At 42.4% G+C, this 19,338-nt stretch overlaps 1 long non-coding RNA gene across 5 annotated transcripts in view; it reads left to right on the top strand.

The window, feature by feature from the left end:
* Positions 1 to 19,338, top strand: part of LOC306830928 — a 131,751-nt gene that overhangs the window by 20,279 nt on the left and 92,134 nt on the right. Inside the window, exon 3 of one of the 5 annotated variants that reach the window (XR_013780034.1) lies at positions 5,138 to 5,238. The exons of 3 other annotated variants lie outside the window; for them this stretch is intronic. This is a non-coding gene — a long non-coding RNA (uncharacterized lncRNA). Of the gene's footprint in view, positions 1 to 525; positions 850 to 5,137; positions 5,239 to 19,338 lie in introns of those variants that run through there. One more of the 5 variants, XR_013780035.1, reaches the window with a different exon arrangement.

Raw genomic sequence — 19,338 nt, 5'->3', positions numbered from 1 at the left:
AAATAGTCAACAGGATTCAAAATGTCTATCGACAAAAATTAAATGAACAGGTAACAATTTACGATAGTCACCTATCAGATTCCTAGGGATAAGTTTGAGAAGTTGTGGAGACTTCCTGTTGTTTCACTCTTTAAATATTTTTTTTGCAGAGTATTATTCAAGCTATTTTCCTCTCGGTTTCTTCTCCCTGGCTGACACTCTCTGACAAATTGCTCTCAAAAGAGGAAGTGGAAAACCAATAAGCACTTCTCTATCACATTTCCATGCTATCAACAAACTATAATCCACAACCGGCGCCTACTTTGTCTCCAACCCTCCACCCTTTGTTCCAGCAGACTCCGTGACCTGCTGAGGATTGACTGCAGCTACTCCGCTAACTTACCAAAGCAAGCCCCTCTTCCCATGATCCTAAACTTCTTAGTCGGTCTGTTACATGGAGACTCATGTCCCTACACATGTTCACCTGCGTTCTATGTTTTGTTGTATTTCACACCCACTTTTGCATTCCTTGTTGTTTGTTAACAGTCATGAAGCTTCCTGATATCGAGCAGGTCCATGAAAATAATATCTTCCCTCTCCTGGCTAATGTAATTTGTTCATCCACGTGTGGAAGAGATGGAGATGGATGGTTTATATCAAGAGGGAAGAGAAGAAGACGGTATCTTCTGGTTGAAGAGAAACTGAGGTCATATGTAACATGAGAGCCAGCAGCATCCCAACTCTCGAACTATTTATTTTAATACAACAGACGTGCACGCAGCTGGAAAAGAAAAGGTCTGAAGTACAGCTAATGGGAGGAGTGCCATGTAGCTCCCCAAGTCTCCAAGGCCAACAATGCTGTTGTTAGACCTAATGTTTGAACACAGTTGGCATTCATGAGTGAGTCCTTCATTGTTTATTTCTGCTGCTTGATGCTGCACTTTATTTGTTTGTTCAAATAACTACAAGCTGTATTTCTGTGCGTTTCTTTTCTGTGCTGTGATTGTCGTGTCTCTTGAAATAGCTCGGCATTTTGACTTTAATAGCATTTTACAACTTTCATTTAAAGAGTAAGATTTTTAAAAGCGTTGGAAAGTTGATGTATCAATAAAAAACATTTCTATCAGCTTATTGGAAAAATAATTATGGGCCCAATGGCATCATGTGACGCCGCAATACCAGGTCCAGCCGCCATTCAAAGACAGCTTCCATGTTTGGCAGACGTCCTGGGGTCTTTCCATAAACCTGGGTGACATCATTGAGACTACGTCCGTGTTTTATACTCTGTTTTGATATTACGATGAATTATGTAGCTACACCAGTCACAAGTTCTTGCGCTGCTGCTAGTATGCTAACATGTATAAGCCTGCGTTTGATCCCCGTCCTCCCTTACCTCCACTGTCCCTTATTCCAGCACTACTACTTGCCCGCAGCCCTCGCATATAGATTGAAAGTGACACCGTGATTGTGTGCGGGGCCCGGCCACGCTCAGATGAGGGTGTCACTTCTGCCTAGCTTGATTGCCACATTCGGCGGGCATGGCGGAGAGGAGTTAAATTGAGGGAGAAAAGGTCAGGAGCCAGTGGTCATCTGCGCTCCCTCTCTCTCCCCCAAATTACTTGTCCTCCAGGAGGGGAATGAAAACAGACAGGGCCCCGGCCTGGGCACCTGCAGCTGGGGAGATGATCTGCTGGGCCGCTGAGCCAAGGGGGGAGGAAAGTGAACGGACGGGGGTGAAAAATAAGGGAGTGGAAGAGGATGGCGGTGGATCAGGTGTGTGTGTGTAAGAGAGAGAGGAGCTGGTGAAGGTGTCAGACTCAGACGAGTGCACAAAGCAGGAGACGCAAAGGACAGAAGGTCAAGGCGGGAGTGGAGCCCCAAAGATAGCGCTGCTGCATCTGAATGAACGGTGAAGGTTTCATTGTTTGTTTGTGTGTGTTTGGGACAGAATCTGGCCTGCATGTCATAATTCATTTTAAGTACACGCAGCTCTGTTTCTCCAGTCTTATTTTGGATAACATTTTTTCATAAGAGATAACTCTTCAGGGCAACCTAAAGACAGTCTTGAAAACCGAAATAGAGAAACTCTTCTTCAAACAATCAACAGCATTTCTGGAGTTTTCTTTCGACAGACTCCTGGAATAGTCAGACAAAGCATGTCATCATCTCATGTAAGTTCTGGTATACTTTACTGCAGGGGTGCTCAATACGTCGATCACGATCTACCAGTCGATCGCGATCTACCAGTCGATCGCGAAAGCAGTGTGGGTAGATCGCAAAGCATTATAAAGTAGACGTCAGCCTATCGTCCGTCCTCACTATGAAAAAAAATCGGCTCAGCGCTCCGCACCTCCGTATTTTCCCCTTGAGTTTCGTTTCATTAAAATCGAAAGTAAGACGGTCGCGATGTGACTGTATTTGCTGAATTAATATTAAAATGTGTAACGTAGTGTTAAAAGGCTGCATCAATCAAGTTATTTGTTGCAGCAAGAAAGGCAGAGGATCATCAGGCAAAGAGGAGGAAAGGTGAGAACTGTAATAAGCTAAAAGAATGAGAAACACAGTGAAGGAGCCTACAGATGAAACAGATAAAAAATAGAGATGTAAATGTAGCTTAGGCTGGAAAACGAAAGGACATGCAATGAATCAGAATATTTCAAGGCCATGTTCAGTCACAGTATGAATTATCCATCAATAATATTATTTGGATGGATAAGTAATAATGTGACTAAACATGGCATTACAGTTTAAGTAATCATGACTCAGTAGTATACTTGGACTTTTGATTTTAAAAATTCACCAGAGGACGAGACAGGAGACAGACATGAAGACCAGGACACAGTTACATACAAAGGCCAGAGTCCTCTCACTCGCTCACTCACTCACTCACACCAAACACTTAATATACAGGTACAGAGCTAAATTCTAAATAAATATACGTTTTGCATGTTTATATTAGGTAGATCATTTTGACTTGGTCATTTTAACTTGGCCGAAAAACTGTGCGCACCCCTGCTTTACTGTATTTCTCAGTAGGTTCAGAATTTTAATCTAAGAACATGTCTTATCGTGCGCACTAGCATCCCTCACCTTCATCTTAAAAAAAAACACACGCACACACACACACACTATCAGACATGTAGAGAGGGCTTAAACCTGCTGAGTGTCCAGTGTGACTTGACCTATTTCAGGCAGTTACCTGGAGGATGTCTGTGATCACTGTGACTGGTGATGGAGAACTCGAGATGATAAATGTTGTGGGGTAATTTCAGTAAAAAAAATCCACAGCATGCGTTTGTCTACCCGAACACATTTTGCAAAGAGTGAACGTGTCATCAAAAAAATGAATGCGTTTACAAATGTTGTATCTCAAAGTGTAAAGCTGTAAAGGCGTAATAAAATGTTCTCACTTCAGATTTAAGACAAACGACAGTTCAGGAAGAATCGAGCCTCTGGATGCATCACATTCCTTTTGTTTTTGTGACTCAACCAAAAATCTAGACTTCAGACATCCTAAGTTTTTTTTCCCCTCACACACTTTCAATAAGGTGTAACATCTAATTTGTCACATTAATGTCCAGAAATGCAAAACCTACTTTTCACCCTGGCCTGAATACCTCAGCTTTAAGCCCTGAGCCCAAACTAATGACCATGAACTGTCTGTGCATTTGTAAATGTCTTCATTCAGGGTCCATTAGGAGCCAAAGTCATTGTGGTAATTATGTATTATATAAGTATTTGTTGTTATAAGACATGGTGGTTTTACTGAACTATACATTAGCATCACAGTAGTACTGTTGTATTACAGGCTATGTTTGAGAAAAAAGAAGTACAACCATCCATGGAATGACTCGGATAAATCATGTTTTTTTGTATCGCTTCAATCATGAGTGTTAAGGAAATATCCACAACAGTTTCTAATCAAGGTGACATGCTCAGAGTACAGTAAAAAAAAAAAAAGAGAGATTTTTATAAGAAAATTAATGAAATCAAAAACGTACTGCGAGAAGAAATGGTTTCAGTAAAAACAATATTGCAAACTCATTATACAGCAGGCTCTTTAACAAGAGCTGTATTTTCTTTCTATGCAGAGTCTACAGTGTAGTCCTAACACACTTGCTGCCCTCCTCTTCCTCCATTAGGTGGCGCTGTGGGCCAGCTCCTATCTCTGACACTGTCCCATGTTAATGGCCCTCTCATCATGTACAGTATGACACAGCTGGCAGCCTCTGGTGGTGTGCTGCGGTGCACCAAGGGGCCGCTGGTGCACCACTGGGGGCTTACAGTACAGGATGGCTAACAATTAAACTAAAATGGCATCCTATTGCCGTCCGGCCACTCTTTTGCACCGGGGCAATTAACCTGCTAATAATACAATGAGCACAAGTCCCCCTCCTCATCGCACACGCACACACAAACACACACACACACACACACACACACACACGCAAACACACACATGCACCCCCCCTCTCTCTCTGAGCTCACAGCCCCTCAGGCCATAGGAGAGCCATTGGATTAGAGGATGCTAGCAGAGATAGTTTAACGTAATGAACCATCAAGATGATGACTATTAAAGATGATTTGCAGTATTACAGTGCAGAGAGGAGATATGAAGAGCGACCTGAGTTTGGCTCATGAACATCTTAACTCTTCATTCTCTCATTGTTGGCCTGATAAAGACTAGAAAGCCCCTCTTCTGCTCCGACAGGGAGGACATGATAAATGGAGCAAGTTGATCGACACAGTTTTGAACGGCGGGGGGAGGTCTTCGAGACATGGAACATTAGGCCACTAACCAGTTATTCCCAGCATGCATCTGAGGGGAGGCTGATGCACAAAAGTAGAGCCCAGCAATATGATAGCAAACAGATGGATTTCATTGAGCATGGTATTTTATTGTGGAAGTTCAAAATGTGTTTACACTTTGTTCGGATGACCACACACGACTCGACTTCTACTTTGCAGTATTTCATTATACTACCTTTTTTTTTTTTTTTGCCAAGAAATTATAGTCTGTAAAATTGTTTGGATGTTTCTCGGTTAAATTATTCAACCCACTGCAGAATTGAACGGAAAATTTAACCTTTAGAACAATCAGCTCTATTTGGTTATTCTCATATACATAAAATAATCTTCTTATTTTGCTGGTTCAAAGGAAATGAAAGATGGGCAGCGATGTTCGGTTTAGTTCCTCTTCAGCCACTCACGCTGTGCTCTTCCAGTGTTAAACTGATGAATGCCGAGAACATGAGAAGCCTGAAGTAAGGTTGTCAATATGCTCAATACTTTGATCTCATGGATGTAGATACTAATTCCTGTTAGCAACTAACAATGGTGTTTGATGGAGGAGTGGCTTACTTGCACAAACGTGCTGAAGCCCAGACTTTCTTCATAGGGAGGGACTCAGTTTTGATAGATTGAGACACCTGACTCCAGGAAACTCACACAGCTTGCAAGCTTAATGCATGACAACAAACAAGAGACAGAACTTGCAGTCGGACACTGACTTCATGCAGTTAATGCATCTCCTTAAGATCAAAGCATGTGATGGTTATTAAGGATATTTTGCAGAGCTGCACAGTACAGAACCTTCCACGTGACTCCCTGCTGTGTCTCCTGTTGTGATGCAGGCCTCGTCTCTGCTTTTATTTACCATCGAGCAACACAGGCATGAATGTTAAGACCTAGCAGAGCCCCTTCACCGGCGTCTGCAGACCTCACTCAATCTCCCAATATCTCTGCAAGCAGAAGACCAGATTGAATTTTCCTCCAGAGTCTCCCAGGATGAGAGCGGACGTCACAGGAGGATACTTCCCTCTCTACGCCTCCTGTTGCGGTCCTATAGATGCACGCTTTAGATATTCCTCCCCAGATGGGAAGCAAAGGCGTCGGCTGTACTTTGGGAGCGCTCTGGATTCGCTTTAGATTTTACATCTAGTCAACTGTGGGAATTCGCTGATAAACAAAGGAAAGTCCATCTGGCATGAAGCGTGGCGTCCTCAGAGAGCTGGAGCGTGTTTTCTAGATTGGACTTCTTATAGCTGATCCTCAATATAGAGATAGTCACACAAAAGGAACAAAGCGCTCCGTGTTTGCTGCTACATTCTTTGATAATTTTGGAGCTAATTTTCCCTATTGTCATTTCAGCTACCAATGTGGCCTATCTAGTGTGTGTGTGTGTGTGTGTGTGTGTGTGTGTGTGTGTGTGTTCTGTATGCAGGATAGGAGAATAAATATTTACCATCTGTGGTGTTTTTTCCTCCTCTCTCTCTCCCTCCCTCTCTCACTCTACCATGCAAGAATCCAGCACTTTTTTTCTCTCTTTTTTTATCAGTGCTGGAGTTCAGCCATGGGCCTTTTTAATTTTCTGCTTTTGTGTTTTTAGCTGAGATTGACAGGCGGCTCTCTCCCTGGAGCATTGTTCTATTAATCTGTTTAATATGCTACAGAAACATTCGAGTGCCGGAACAGGCAGCCGGGGTAATGGAATCGCAGCAGGTAGAGGCGGGCTTGCATATCTGACGACCGGAGAGGGGGCACGGGAGGCGCAATAGTCAGCTCGGCGTGGCATGGTAAAGGTGTTTGAATGCCGTCCCCCCTCCCCAAATCCTGCACCTGATGACCTTGTATGGACAGACGTGCAGATGGACAGAGTGCATCCTGTCACATGGTGTGGCTCGAAAGCAGAACAGCTCCCCCTGTTGAAGCTCGTCACTCATCATCCTGTTCCTGTGCAGAATCTTCATAAGATGCACAGTTAAAAACTAGCCTGGCTGACTTCTTTCGGCACTGTACCCATAGCAGCATGGGCGAGGGGTAATGGGTAAGCATGAGGCATTGAGAAGTCACCACCAGCCGAGTGCTATACATTGAAAATGCTAGGTAAATGCCAATATATAATTGTACACCCCCCCTTCCCTTTTCCCCTCCCTATTCTCCTCCTCCTGCTGAGGCAATGAGTTGTGGTTTAATTAACTCTGCCTTAATGGGTGCACAGCAAGACGGAGGTGGGGTGGCGGGGGGCTGGAGGTCGCAGGTTTGAGGCATGTGGTGTTCTGTAACGGCGCTGTCCCCAAGAGATAAGCTGTAAACTGTTCACTTCTCTGCAACAAAAGCATCCCCTCCCATCTGACTGACATGCTGCCTGGGCTGGAGACAGCGGACACTGTGCAGGGACGAAGACGGCTATGACAGTCCAGCTTGGAGGCGGACGAATGAATAGAGCGAGCAGAGCGCTAATGACATAAGAAGGAGATAAGTATGCACAGGAATTCATCCTCAAAGCCTTTACAGTGTCGCAGACAAGGTCTAAACTCGTTTTCTTCTCCGTAACGAGCAGAGCGTCATGTGCTGATACTCTGACTTAGGTTAAGCTTTTTGATCAGCGTGTTATCCCGGACTGGCCTGAGGATAAAAAATAAAACAAAGGAGTCACAACTGGATTTTGTAAGTGTGATGACACTAAGAGCAGAGACGTGGAGGAAGGATTTGGAGGAGAGCTCAGATGAAACAAAAGCAAATGATTCCTCTAAACTTTCATCGCCAACTAAAAAATAAAGCTCTAATTACACTTCCACTACATGTGCGTTTAGTCACACAATTGATTTCAAAAGCAGAAGCTTTTAGGTCCAACTTCCAACGTTACTAGCAGATACTTTTTGTCATCGTTTCCGTGTGTAATCCTGGGATCCTGGGAAAATGCCAGAGGCGGATATCTCCCCTTCCTGTGTTTGGTTCTTTTAACATAACCCATCTGCCTTCATCTCTGCCACGTAACTGAACCTGTAAATCCACCGTCACACAAAAAAAAGCCACTGTGCCAAAAAGAAATGAGGTGTCCTGATGAAAGCGATCGGAGGGAAAGTTGTGAAGCAGCAGAAGGGCCTCAGATCAAAGCGAGCGCCCTGTAATTAGAATACATGCTGAAGAGAAGCAGACGTCTGCACAAATCAGGGGTTTTTAGCTGGAAAATTACCTGTTGAGCTGCTCAAATAATAAACGAGAGAAATGTCTCGGTGAAGTATAGGAGACTGAGACGCGGGGCTCTGCGAAGTCAGGCTCACCGGTCGCCTTGCTTTTCCCAAGGCAGCGTGACAGACACGGAGGGAAGAAATACTCTCACCTATTTCAGTCTCTGTTTGTGGAACTCTTCCCCCCCCCCCCCTTCCTCCAAGGACAATTTTCTTTTACGGCTTTAGAGCATCTTTTGTTGCTATCTGTTGTTCTGGTCTTTGAGTCTCTGCTGCCTCAAACATCAGATTCACAGATCTTTTTGATATTATCTGTCTGACTTTGGAAATCATTTTTGTAGTTGCACCAGAGCTGTAAGTCTTCTGAACATCATTGCATTTTTTTAAATGAACTTAAACTCTGTTTAATGAACACGCTAAACACACATGCACAGACAGGATCCTATGGATATTCCTTAATGGTGAGGTTTCAGAGTGAGTGGGCTGCCCACAGGTAGCGCTTCTGAGATGACTGGAGGTTCGCTGCCTTGCTCAAGGGTACCCCAGCAGTGCTCAAGAAGTGGACTGGCACCTCTCCAACCACTGCTGCCCGCATACATTTACATGTAAGAGTAAATTGATTCTTCACCACATTATAGATATGACTTTAAGAAATTCAAATTTTCAGGCCAACGAACATGTTGATATTAAAAATCCAGTTTCAATCCTAGGAACACACTTCTCCTCACTGCATGTAAATAATCTGACTGTGAGGGTAGAGATGTGGAGCAGAGCTGCTGTTTCAGAGTGACTTGCTATTTCCTCCCAGGCGATGTTCTGTGTTTCTGAGAGCTCTGGTGTTTGCAGTGGCAGTCAGAGACTCTGCGTGCTGTAAATGTCACCCGTCATCAGGCGTTTGTGCAGCGCGTGCCCTTGTAGAAAGGCGAAAGTGCCGATGTTGCAGATCCCAGCCTTTGATTTAGACACGAAAGGCAGACCGGCAGCAAACGCACCGAGGCATGAAGGTAAATTCCCATAATTCACAGCTGAAAGGTTAGCCAGTGGTGCGCTCTGCTCCTCCCTCATGTTAGTTGCTAACAAATGTCACCTGATTGAAATGAGCACAGTTCTACATTCTGTGTGTGTGTGTGTGTGTGTGTGTGTGTGTGTGTGTGTGTGTGTGTGTGTGTGTGTGTGTGTGTGTGTGTGTGTGTGTGTGTGTGTGTGTGAGAACGGGGAGGGCTCCTCTTAAACTGATATACTGTGTTTTGTCATACAGAGTAAATCTGCAGTGTTGGTCTGCATTAGCACAGACATCGTCCTGTGGCAGCTTTAGTCAGTTCATGACCACTACAAGGGCAGCAGTGCTACTTATTCTGCAGAGAGGGGAGTGAGCAACACTCCCAACAAAAGACCACAAGGGCCTCCTTTAAAGCCACAATCACCTTTAAACTCATGTCGTACACCGGGCTGTGCAAACGCGTCTGCAGAGAACCTAGTTTAGTCTGAATTCTGATTTTTAAAAAAAACTAAATAAATCCATACTATTAACGTATGTTACTCAAGGTGTGTAGTGGCTCCGGATTTTAATGTTAAACCTTTAAGCCCCTTTCACACATGCTTAACATTTGAATAAAAAAAATTACATGATCATTTCCCAGAATCTCACATGTACCTCGGAGCAGGGGAGCAGAGGTGATGAAAGAGTTCCTAAATATCGTGTTGGGGTTTGAAAGGACGGGAACTGGGATGAACAGTGCAGGGGGAGGAGCACTGTCCATTAATGGTGACTGTTTCTGTGCTGGTTTCAGAACATGTATAGGACGTCAAGAACTGATGCAAAATAAAGCACAGACACTCTGCTCATCGTGAGCCGAATCGTCACTGAGAAGTTTTAATGTTAGAATTACATTTGCTTCAAGAAGTCTGTCTACATTTATACTCTTGCATTCGTACTTGCAGTATTTTTGAAAGCAATAGGCAATGTTGACTTTTTATGTTCTTATATTACTTGTGTGAATTCATCGAGTCAAACTCCACACACCCCATAATCTGTAACTGTAGACCAAAGCATCCTGGTAGCAAAAAGTTTGGAACATTTATTGAAAAACATTTTTTATTTGCCATTAATGTGATGCAAGTCAGGCATGTCAAGTCATGGCCAAAGATTTAATAAATTCAACTTCAAATTATAAAGTAGAATAGTGTGATCTAGAAGATGCTCAAATTTGTAAATTTGACTCTGTAGAGTTTTTATTTGACATTTGGTAAAGAAAAATAAAATAAATATAAAAAAACCTCAGGTTTGATTATTTCAGTTGTGATCACAGGGTTTTTTTTCAGCCATTCATGTTTTGACTTGATCTCTGCAATTACACTGCAGCCTGACGAGTCAGACAGCAGAAAAAATGGAAAGGATCAAAATAAAACACAATGTCATGAAGCAAATTCGGCCCTCAAAGTTTTTTTTTTCCTTCCATGCTTGGTTGTGATGCTAAAAATATCTAACTATATCAAACTAATGTAAACATTGGAACTTAGCATAGGTTTGATGCAGGTGTTATAAAACATATGAATAATCTTTTATAAAGATAAAATACTGCTTGAAATTTCATAAAGGAGTGTGCACACAGACAGGAGCAGTTTTCTTATTCTCTCCCTTATGTTCCTCCATGTCGCCCCCTCCCCTTTCTCCTGGAGCTAAATGAATAACCCCCCCACCCCACACACACACATACACACCCCTCCTCACACACACAATTGAAAATACGGCATAAATTTTACATGACAGCCCCCTGGTTCATTACGGCCCATGAGTTATTAGCTAATTTGCGGCCGTGAAATTTCTAACCACTATGAGTGAACTGAGGTGTCAGGAGTTCGCTAAATGTGCTGCGTGGAATCTGATGTTTGATGGGCACCTTCTGGAGCGAGCTACATGGAGAGTATCGTTAGAGATATGCTGGGGGAAGTATAGGTGAAGTAGGCTATATTATTTTGTATCAAACAAGATTCAAATAAATGAATTAAAATTGTTTAATGTAGACAGCTGTAAACAGGTGAGTCTTCAACCTCCATTTAAAAGAGCTGAGAGTTTGAGCAGACGTGCAGTTTTCTGGGAGTTTTGTCTGGATACATGGCAGATAAAAAGTGAACGCTGCTCCTCCGCTTTTGGGTCTGACTCTGGGGACAGAAAGCAGACCTGACCCAGACGACTTGAGTGGTCTGGATGGTTCACAGTTAATCAGAAGGTTGATGTATTTTTGCCTTAAACATTTTAGTGCAGCTGTGTTTTAAAATCTATTCTGGGGGCCTGTGTCAAGACCGGACTGACAGCAGAGACCACTTTTACAGTCCTCAAAATGAAGGTGCTTTTTTTTTCAAAGAATCTCACGTTAGTAGATGATGCACAGAGATTTATCATGCATTAAGTGAATAAAACAGCTGAATAATCCTACTATGCTATCCCAACACTAAGCACCATGCTGATCGATGATCTAATCTCCCTTTACCAAAGTAATGGATAAGCATCATGTTGTGTTGCTTCTTCTCTTTAAAAACCAAAACAACAGCTCAGAGAATATGTGTTTGTAGGTGTGCATGTGTGCCCGCGGTTTTAAGAGAAAAAAAAGTTCAAGTGAGCTGAGGTAACCCCTCAGCTTTCTTGAGGTGAGAAATGAAAGAAAGAGCGCTGCATGCAGGCGCAGCGTCCCACTGTGGGAGAAGCTTAGCAGCAGCTCGGGTCAGGGAGGTGACGGCTGTTCGGCTCGGCTGCAGCCCAGGGCCGACCTCACCGCTGCCAGCCTTCCAGGAAATTACAGCAGGGACCGAGACGCCGATCCCAGTCCCCTGACTCTCTGCACTGCACTCACACACACACACACACACACACATGCACACATACAGAGAGCATATATGTTCACAAGTACTGTAGCCATTTGCACCACTAAATTCCTGCAAGAAAATCCATGTGTAAAGCAGGGTTATGTCAAAGTCCCGGGGGGCTGCTGTAACTGATCAATTTAGGATCAGTTTGGCATTTGGAAAGTGTAATCAATTTTTTTTGGTCTAAAACATTACGATTATAATACGGTACTAAATACACGATAAGATCCATGATAAGATAAGACAAAGGCTTTTTAACCCTGAAGGAAATTCAAGGAGTAGATTTCTCTAAAATTGAAGTGCAAAGCTTGAGTAACACAAACGATTGTTAAATATAACACATTCAATTATTGAAGATTAAATAGAGTTTCTTAAATAGATAAAACCACACAAGTAAAACAATTGAACTCACAAATTTCAGCAAAGTATTTAAGTGAAGGCGTAACATCAGCAGTAGTGTTGGCAGTTATGATGACAGAGGTTAGTGCATGCCACATGTGCAGGAGAATTTTCCAGTAGACATCACACCATCGCTTGCGAGAATAGCAATGGCAGACCTGTGCTAAAGTTTTGCTCTAGGCTAGGGGTGGAGTTCATAGGGCGAGATGCCAGGGGAGGGGATTGTTTTACCTGAATCCCACTGTGACATCACAGAGAGAGCAAAGCTCTGGATGATTGTCATGTAAAGTTTTGCCAAATGTATTCAGAATGTTCTGAGCTTGGTATTTGCAGAAGATAATAGGATGACACAAAAAGTTTTAGTCCTTAATGTGTTGGACGAGCATTTCTCCATCCCTTTGTTTCAATGTTTAAAAAAATAAATAAAAAACAGCGTTCCCCTGGCAAAGTCACACTCAGCGTCTCTTTGCTCTGCTCCACAATCCCTTTTCTTATCTGTGTCTCCATGTTCAAGAGCAGCGGCAGCTTAGCTCCATCTTTTGAAAACACTGATATTAAAGAGAGAGATGCTGAGAAGAAAGATGGAGAGACCCCCCTCCCCCCTTCCCCTCCATTTACCCCGCCTGAACCTCTGGCCTAGCAGGTGTGTTTGTGTGTGCACATGGGTGTGAGTGTGTGCAGGTATGTTTGTCATTCCTTTAAACAAGCATATACAAAGACACAAAACACAATGTGTCAAATATGCACATATATAGACAATTCTGAGAGTACTATCACATTTATTTCTATTGTCTTTCAGTCTCTCTCTCTCACACACACACACACACACACACACACACACTGAAAGAACATTAATCCTCCAATCTACATAGGCACTAGTCGCCTCAGGGGCTGGTGGGAGGGGGCGAGGGGAGGAGAGGGGGGGACTCTCTAGCATGCCGTGTGATCTCACATTGTTTTGCGAAAATTGCAGCCTCTGATGATGAGAATTTCATTTTCCCACTGCACGAAGCAAAGGAGAGGGAGGGGGAGGAAAAGCAGGAGAGAAAGAGAGAGAGGGTGTAAAGGAGTGGGAGAAAAGCAGGTGAGGAAAAGGAAAAAGGGCAGAGGAAAGGAAGGAGGAATTGGGAAAGAAGCTTCATGAAAGGAGGTTGATATCTGTAGTTACAGATAGTACAAACAAATGTTGACTCCTTGCTATGATCTAGTTTTTGCTTGTTATAGTTTTAGTCAGAGTAGTATTGAGCAGGAAGTGTTAGCAGTCTAGCAGTCAAAACACAATCCAACATAATAACTTCCTGGTTCCTATTGGTGGAAATCTTGTGGACAGACCTGACTGGACTTGTGTTTTTTGCATCCTGGTTGTATTATTTCAGCGTCTAAAACACATTAATGCAAGTCAATTCAAGAACAACAGATTCTTTTTAAGGTACTGTTGAAGTAAGTCAGAGTGAAGTCTGTGTGTAACATAGTCTTCACAGTTTAACTGAGACTCACCAGAAACAGATGAACGGGCTCCTCAAGGGGATGTAGCAAACCAAGGAGAGACATCTTCAGTGTTTACATTGTAAACAAGTGAAGGGGCGAGTCTCACTTCATTTCTGATCAGAACTCACCTTCATGTTGATGATTGGACAGTAAATTACACGTCACATGGGGAAAAGCGGTCTTCAACGCTTTCCTGCAGGAATAACCAATAAGTTTGTTTTCATTCCTGGAGGCATATTTCACAATCCTATCTCTTTCCAAACTCCTTTTATCATCTCACCCTTACTACCGTTTCCTTTTTCTCTTCAATAATGCCCTCTAGTCTGCTCCTATTTCATAAAATTTCCTGACCATACCTGACTAAAACTCTTCACTCACTCTTTATTCTACACATCCATTCTCACCCTCCTTTCCTCTTTCTTCCTTTCCCCTCCTGTCTCCTCGGATATGTCCTTCTTTTCCTTTGCATCTGCTTATATCCTAAAGATGGAAGTAAAGGAATGAAGTGAACATGTCTTACTGAAACACATCTCAGCCCCTTGACGGCGTCGGGAAAGAGAGCGGAGGGAGGGGAAGGGGTGGGGGTGCACAATGTTGTTGATCCACTTTCGAGCAAATATTATCCTAAAGTGATTGGCTCTCATCAGGCTCTAACCCTGTGATGATGCTGGAAAACAGCAGAAGAGGAAGCACCGGCCCCATCCCCGCTTACCCCCCCTCCACCAATTTGCATCGCATGCTGAAATGCATGAACTGGGCCCATTAACCGAGGGGCCCGTGCTGCGTTTTGGTTGTAAGCGAGGGGAGGGGGGCTGTCATATCTTTTGATTTGCCTGATATGAAAACAGTGGTGGTTTGCAATCAATGGAACCTGTGGTTTATTTGGGGTGAAATGAGATTTTTTATTGGGATGTTTGCATCTCGATGCAATTTGTCGGCTTTATTGTGGCCGACCCGGGAGCATCCGCGCTTGATTTTACAGTAAATTTGTCATGGGGCCAATACAAGAGTTGAAAGTGAATATGGTTATTTATTTACATGCAGGCAAACAGGCAGGCACACTTTGTTAGACGCTCCCGATGATTGTCGGAATGGAGATCCCAGCTGGCCATATATGCTGCAGCCCGGTGTGAAGGCAGCCTATCAGAAAGATTAGGAGGAGGGGGGAGGGTCTGCCAGCTTCTCTACATGTCACTGCAACAGGAAATATCATTTAGGAGTCTGAACACACCCCAAAAGATTTGCTTCAGTTTAACTTTGTGAGTGAACTTTATTGTGTTTTTTTTTTTTTCTTTGAATGTCGTGATGAGCAGATGTGCGTTGTTTCAGATTTCTTTTCAGGTTTCATTGAGTGTTGCAGTTTCTATAAGTTCACTTCACACACAACAGCCAAGCAGATTAGAGTGTAACAAGTCTGAGCACACAATACTTTACAAAAATAAACTCTTTTATAGTACGACATGCTATGGAAACAGAAGTTGGTATCAATGAACTAAAAGTGTCTAGACCAAAAAAATTCTACTTGTGATTTCTGTGGGCTGTGCAGCCAGACCATTAAGACCCTCTGAAGCTGCATGTCGCTATTAACAAAACCACCTCCTTATCACAAATGCATCGAATGCTGCTGTGCGGCCTAACACTTTAAAGAATGACTCTCCAGGTTTCCCTCTGGGGTCATTTTAGCACATACAGGGCTCTGCAATCAAGGTAGAAATACATTTTTGCAACATCCAGTAAAGCTAAATCTTTTTAGCTACTTGTAGGATTCAGAGGACCATTAGAGTTGGTTTTATTAAGAATTTAAAACACTGGACGTTCACCTATTGTAAGTGTACTTCTACAGGACAAAACATTTTGTTTTCTTTTATCATGTAACTTCAATTCTGATTTTAAAAGCAGATGAAATTTGTATTTTATATGATTTTCTGTTTGTTTTTTGTCCTTGTGAGTTTGATTCCATTCACTCTGGTCGGAGGTGGACTATATTTTTATTCCCTGTACATGTGTAAAATGGACAACAAAACCAGGCAGAAATTAGATTTTTTATGAAATGTGTCCCCAGAGGACCCTCCCCCTGTCAGATCTCTCTCACTACTCTGAGGAATGATCCCATTAAACATGACTCTTATTGAGTTTCGTCTTTATAAGACCATACACAGCCAAAGCACAGAAACGTCATCAGTCCCTTCATGACAACAGAAAGTTCAGTTTCCCGTGGCATTCACAGACATTATTTTGTATAAATCATATTTGCCATATTCGTAAAAAGATTCATCGCTTAGAGAGACCAAACTTACAGATTCAGAGTCCCAAGTTTAAAAGGCCCAATATGACTTTTATAACATAACTCTGATCAACACTTTGGCCATGATGAAATATTTACCAGAATACTTCAATCTATTAATACAACCCCATTTCCCACAATTTTGTTTAAAACGTAAAAAAATCATTTCAAAATGATATATAAATAAACATTTAACAGATAGACAGCTATGTATTTATCATTTTGAATTTGATGCCAGCAACATGGTTGATAGAAGCTGTGACAGTGTCATAGATGTTTGTCTTTTTTTAGCTTTTTTTTTTCACAAAACAAAACAGATCAGATCAGGACAGCCAGAGTAAGAATAATGGAACGCTGACACAAAGGAACAAGACCAACTACTACCACAGTGAGGGAAACACAGAGACTATACAGAAAAGGGGTGGAGACAACAAGACACAGGTGAGACACATCAGGTAATCAGCAGAGCGGGAAACACTGGAGGAGGGGCGTGGAGGAAAAGAGACACAGGGTAAGTGATCAAAGTAAAACACTAATACAAGACATGAAACATGAGGGAAACAGAAAGAAAACGTGACACTTAACCTGGGGATGACTGAAATATTCAATATTTAAAAAACATTATTCTTCAAGTGTTGCATTATTGGGCAGTCCTCCACAGAGTGTTGGACCCCTCCCCGTGTTTATCTCAGAAAAACTCAGCCTCTCTGGGCTGCTCTTTTTTTTATACCCAATCTACTGTTGACCGTTAATCTGATTAAATGGGAGATGTTCAACTGGCTGTTTTTTCTTTTTCTTTTTTAGCATTGCAAAACTTTTCCATTTATGTCTTTGCTGTTTTCCAACCATTAAAACATATTGTCTGTATCAAATTAAACATTCTATATTTTATCGTTGTTCTATTTTCAATCATGGGGTTTCAGTGTTTTGAGGAATTGGTGTTCTGTTTTGAGGAAAAAAAATAAATTATATATATATATATATATATATACACTCAACAAAAATATAAACGCAACACTTTTGTTTTTGCTCCCATTTGTCATGAGATGGACTCAAAGATCTAAAATTCATTCCAGATACACAATATTACCATTTCTCTCAAACATTGTTCATAAATCTGTCTAAATGTGTGATAGTGAGCACTTTTGCTTTGCTGAGACAATCCATCCCACCTCACAGGTGTGCCACATCAAGATGCTCATCAGACACCATGATTAGTGCACAGGTGTACCTTATACTGCCCACAATAAAAGGCCACTCTGAAATGTGCAGTTTTGTCTCACAGCAAAATGCCACAGATGGCGCAAGCATTGAGGGAGCGTGCAATTGGCATGCTGACAGCAGGAATGTCAACCAGATCTGTTGCTCGGGCATTGAATGTTCATTTCTCCACCATAAGCCGTCTCCAAAGGCGTTTCAGAGAATATGGCAGTACATCCAACCGGCCTCACAACCGCAGACCACGTGTAACCACACCAGCCCAGGACCTCCACATCCAGCAGGTTCACCTCCAAGATCGTCTGAGACCAGCTACTCAGACAGCTGCTGAAACAATTGGTTTGCATAACCAAAGAATTTCTGCACAAACTGTCAGAAACCGTCTCAGGGAAGCTCAACTGCATGCTCGTCGTCCTCATCGGGGTCTTAACCTGACTCCAGATCGTCGCCGTAACAGACTTGAGTGGGCAAATGCTCACATTCGATGGCGTCTGGCACGTTGGAGAGGTGTTCTCTTCACGGATGAATCTCGGTTTACATTGTTCAGGGCAGATGGCAGACAGCGCGTGTGGCGTCGTGTGGGTGAGCGCTTTGCTGATGTCAATGTTGTGGATCGAGTGGCCCATGGTGGTGGTGGGGTTATGGTATGGGCAGGCATCTGTTATGGACGAAGAACACAGGTGCATTTTATTGATGGCATTTTGAATGCACAGAGATACCGTGATGAGATCCTGAGGCCCATTGTTGTGCCATACATCCATGAACATCACCTCATGTTTCAGCAAGATAATGCACGGCCCCATGTTGCAAGGATCTGTACACAATTCTTGGAAGCTGAAAATGTCCCAGTTCTTGCATGGCCAGCATACTCACCGGACATGTCACCCATTGAGCATGTTTGGGATGTGCTTGACCGGCGTATACGACAGCGCGTACCAGTTTCCACTAATATCCAGCAACTTCGCACAGCCATTGAAGAGGAGTGGACCAACATTCCACAGGCCACAATTGACAATCTGATAAACTCTATGCGAAGAAGATGTGTTGCACTGCATGAGGCAAATGGTGGTCACACCAGATACTGACTGGTTCTGAGTCCCCAGACCCTCAATAAAGCAAAAACTGCACATTTCAGGGTGGCCTTTTATTGTGGACAGTCTAAGGTACACCTATGCACTAATCATGGTGTCTGATGAGCATCTTGATGTGGCACACCTGTGAGGTGGGATGGATTGTCTCAGCAAAGCAAAAGTGCTCACTATCACACATTTAGACAGATTTATGAACAATGTTTGAGAGAAATGGTAATATTGTGTATCTGGAATGAATTTTAGATCTTTGAGTCCATCTCATGACAAATGGGAGCAAAAACAAAAGTGTTGCGTTTATATTTTTGTTGAGTGTATATATATATATATATATATATGTATTTTTTTTTTATTTTTTTTTGGGGGGGTGGTGTTAATGCTTTTTACCTGGAATTTTGGATGTATTAATTATATGTTCTGTAAATGGAATAATTTAAGTTTAAGGCTCATGCTGGACACACTTTAAGAATCAAAATATACACCTTAAGTTAAAATGTCTATTTTAAAATCACTTTGAAACTATATGCCATTACAAAGAGGAACGGTCAAAAATTCATTATATATAAATATAAAAGTGTAAATGTTATATTTAGTCGTTATATCTATACTGTAAGGTAAAAAAAAATAAAAATACTGTAGCTGGAGGTTTACCGATATTTTCTCTCACTGCGGTACAAACACACATGTGACTTTTGAACACATTCATAAGTGTTCTGCGTAGGATCAGCAGGTTGATATATTACAGCACCAAGTCACCCTGTACTGCAGTTCTTATTCTGCAGCATTGATTAATGAATCCACAACAGAGCAGCAGCACGGTATTGTATGCATGTTTGTGTGATTATAAGCGTTTCAGTGTGACCTTGATGAAAAATCATTACACTTTCATGCACATTAGACACCATACATGTCCAATTCATCTTTTGGCTAATCGTTATCTATTTCTGTTACTGATGCCAGTGCCTGGACTTGTTTCCAATTAGGAGAGGTATATATCACACATCCAATCTTCTCTGGTTACCTGCAGAGAGAAGAAAGGAGCACC

This window comes from Symphodus melops (assembly GCF_947650265.1).
Source record: "Symphodus melops genome assembly, chromosome: 10".
Taxonomy (NCBI): domain Eukaryota; kingdom Metazoa; phylum Chordata; class Actinopteri; order Labriformes; family Labridae; genus Symphodus; species Symphodus melops.
The sequence above is the reverse complement of the archived record's forward strand: the minus strand, read 5'-3'. Positions and strand labels throughout refer to the sequence as shown.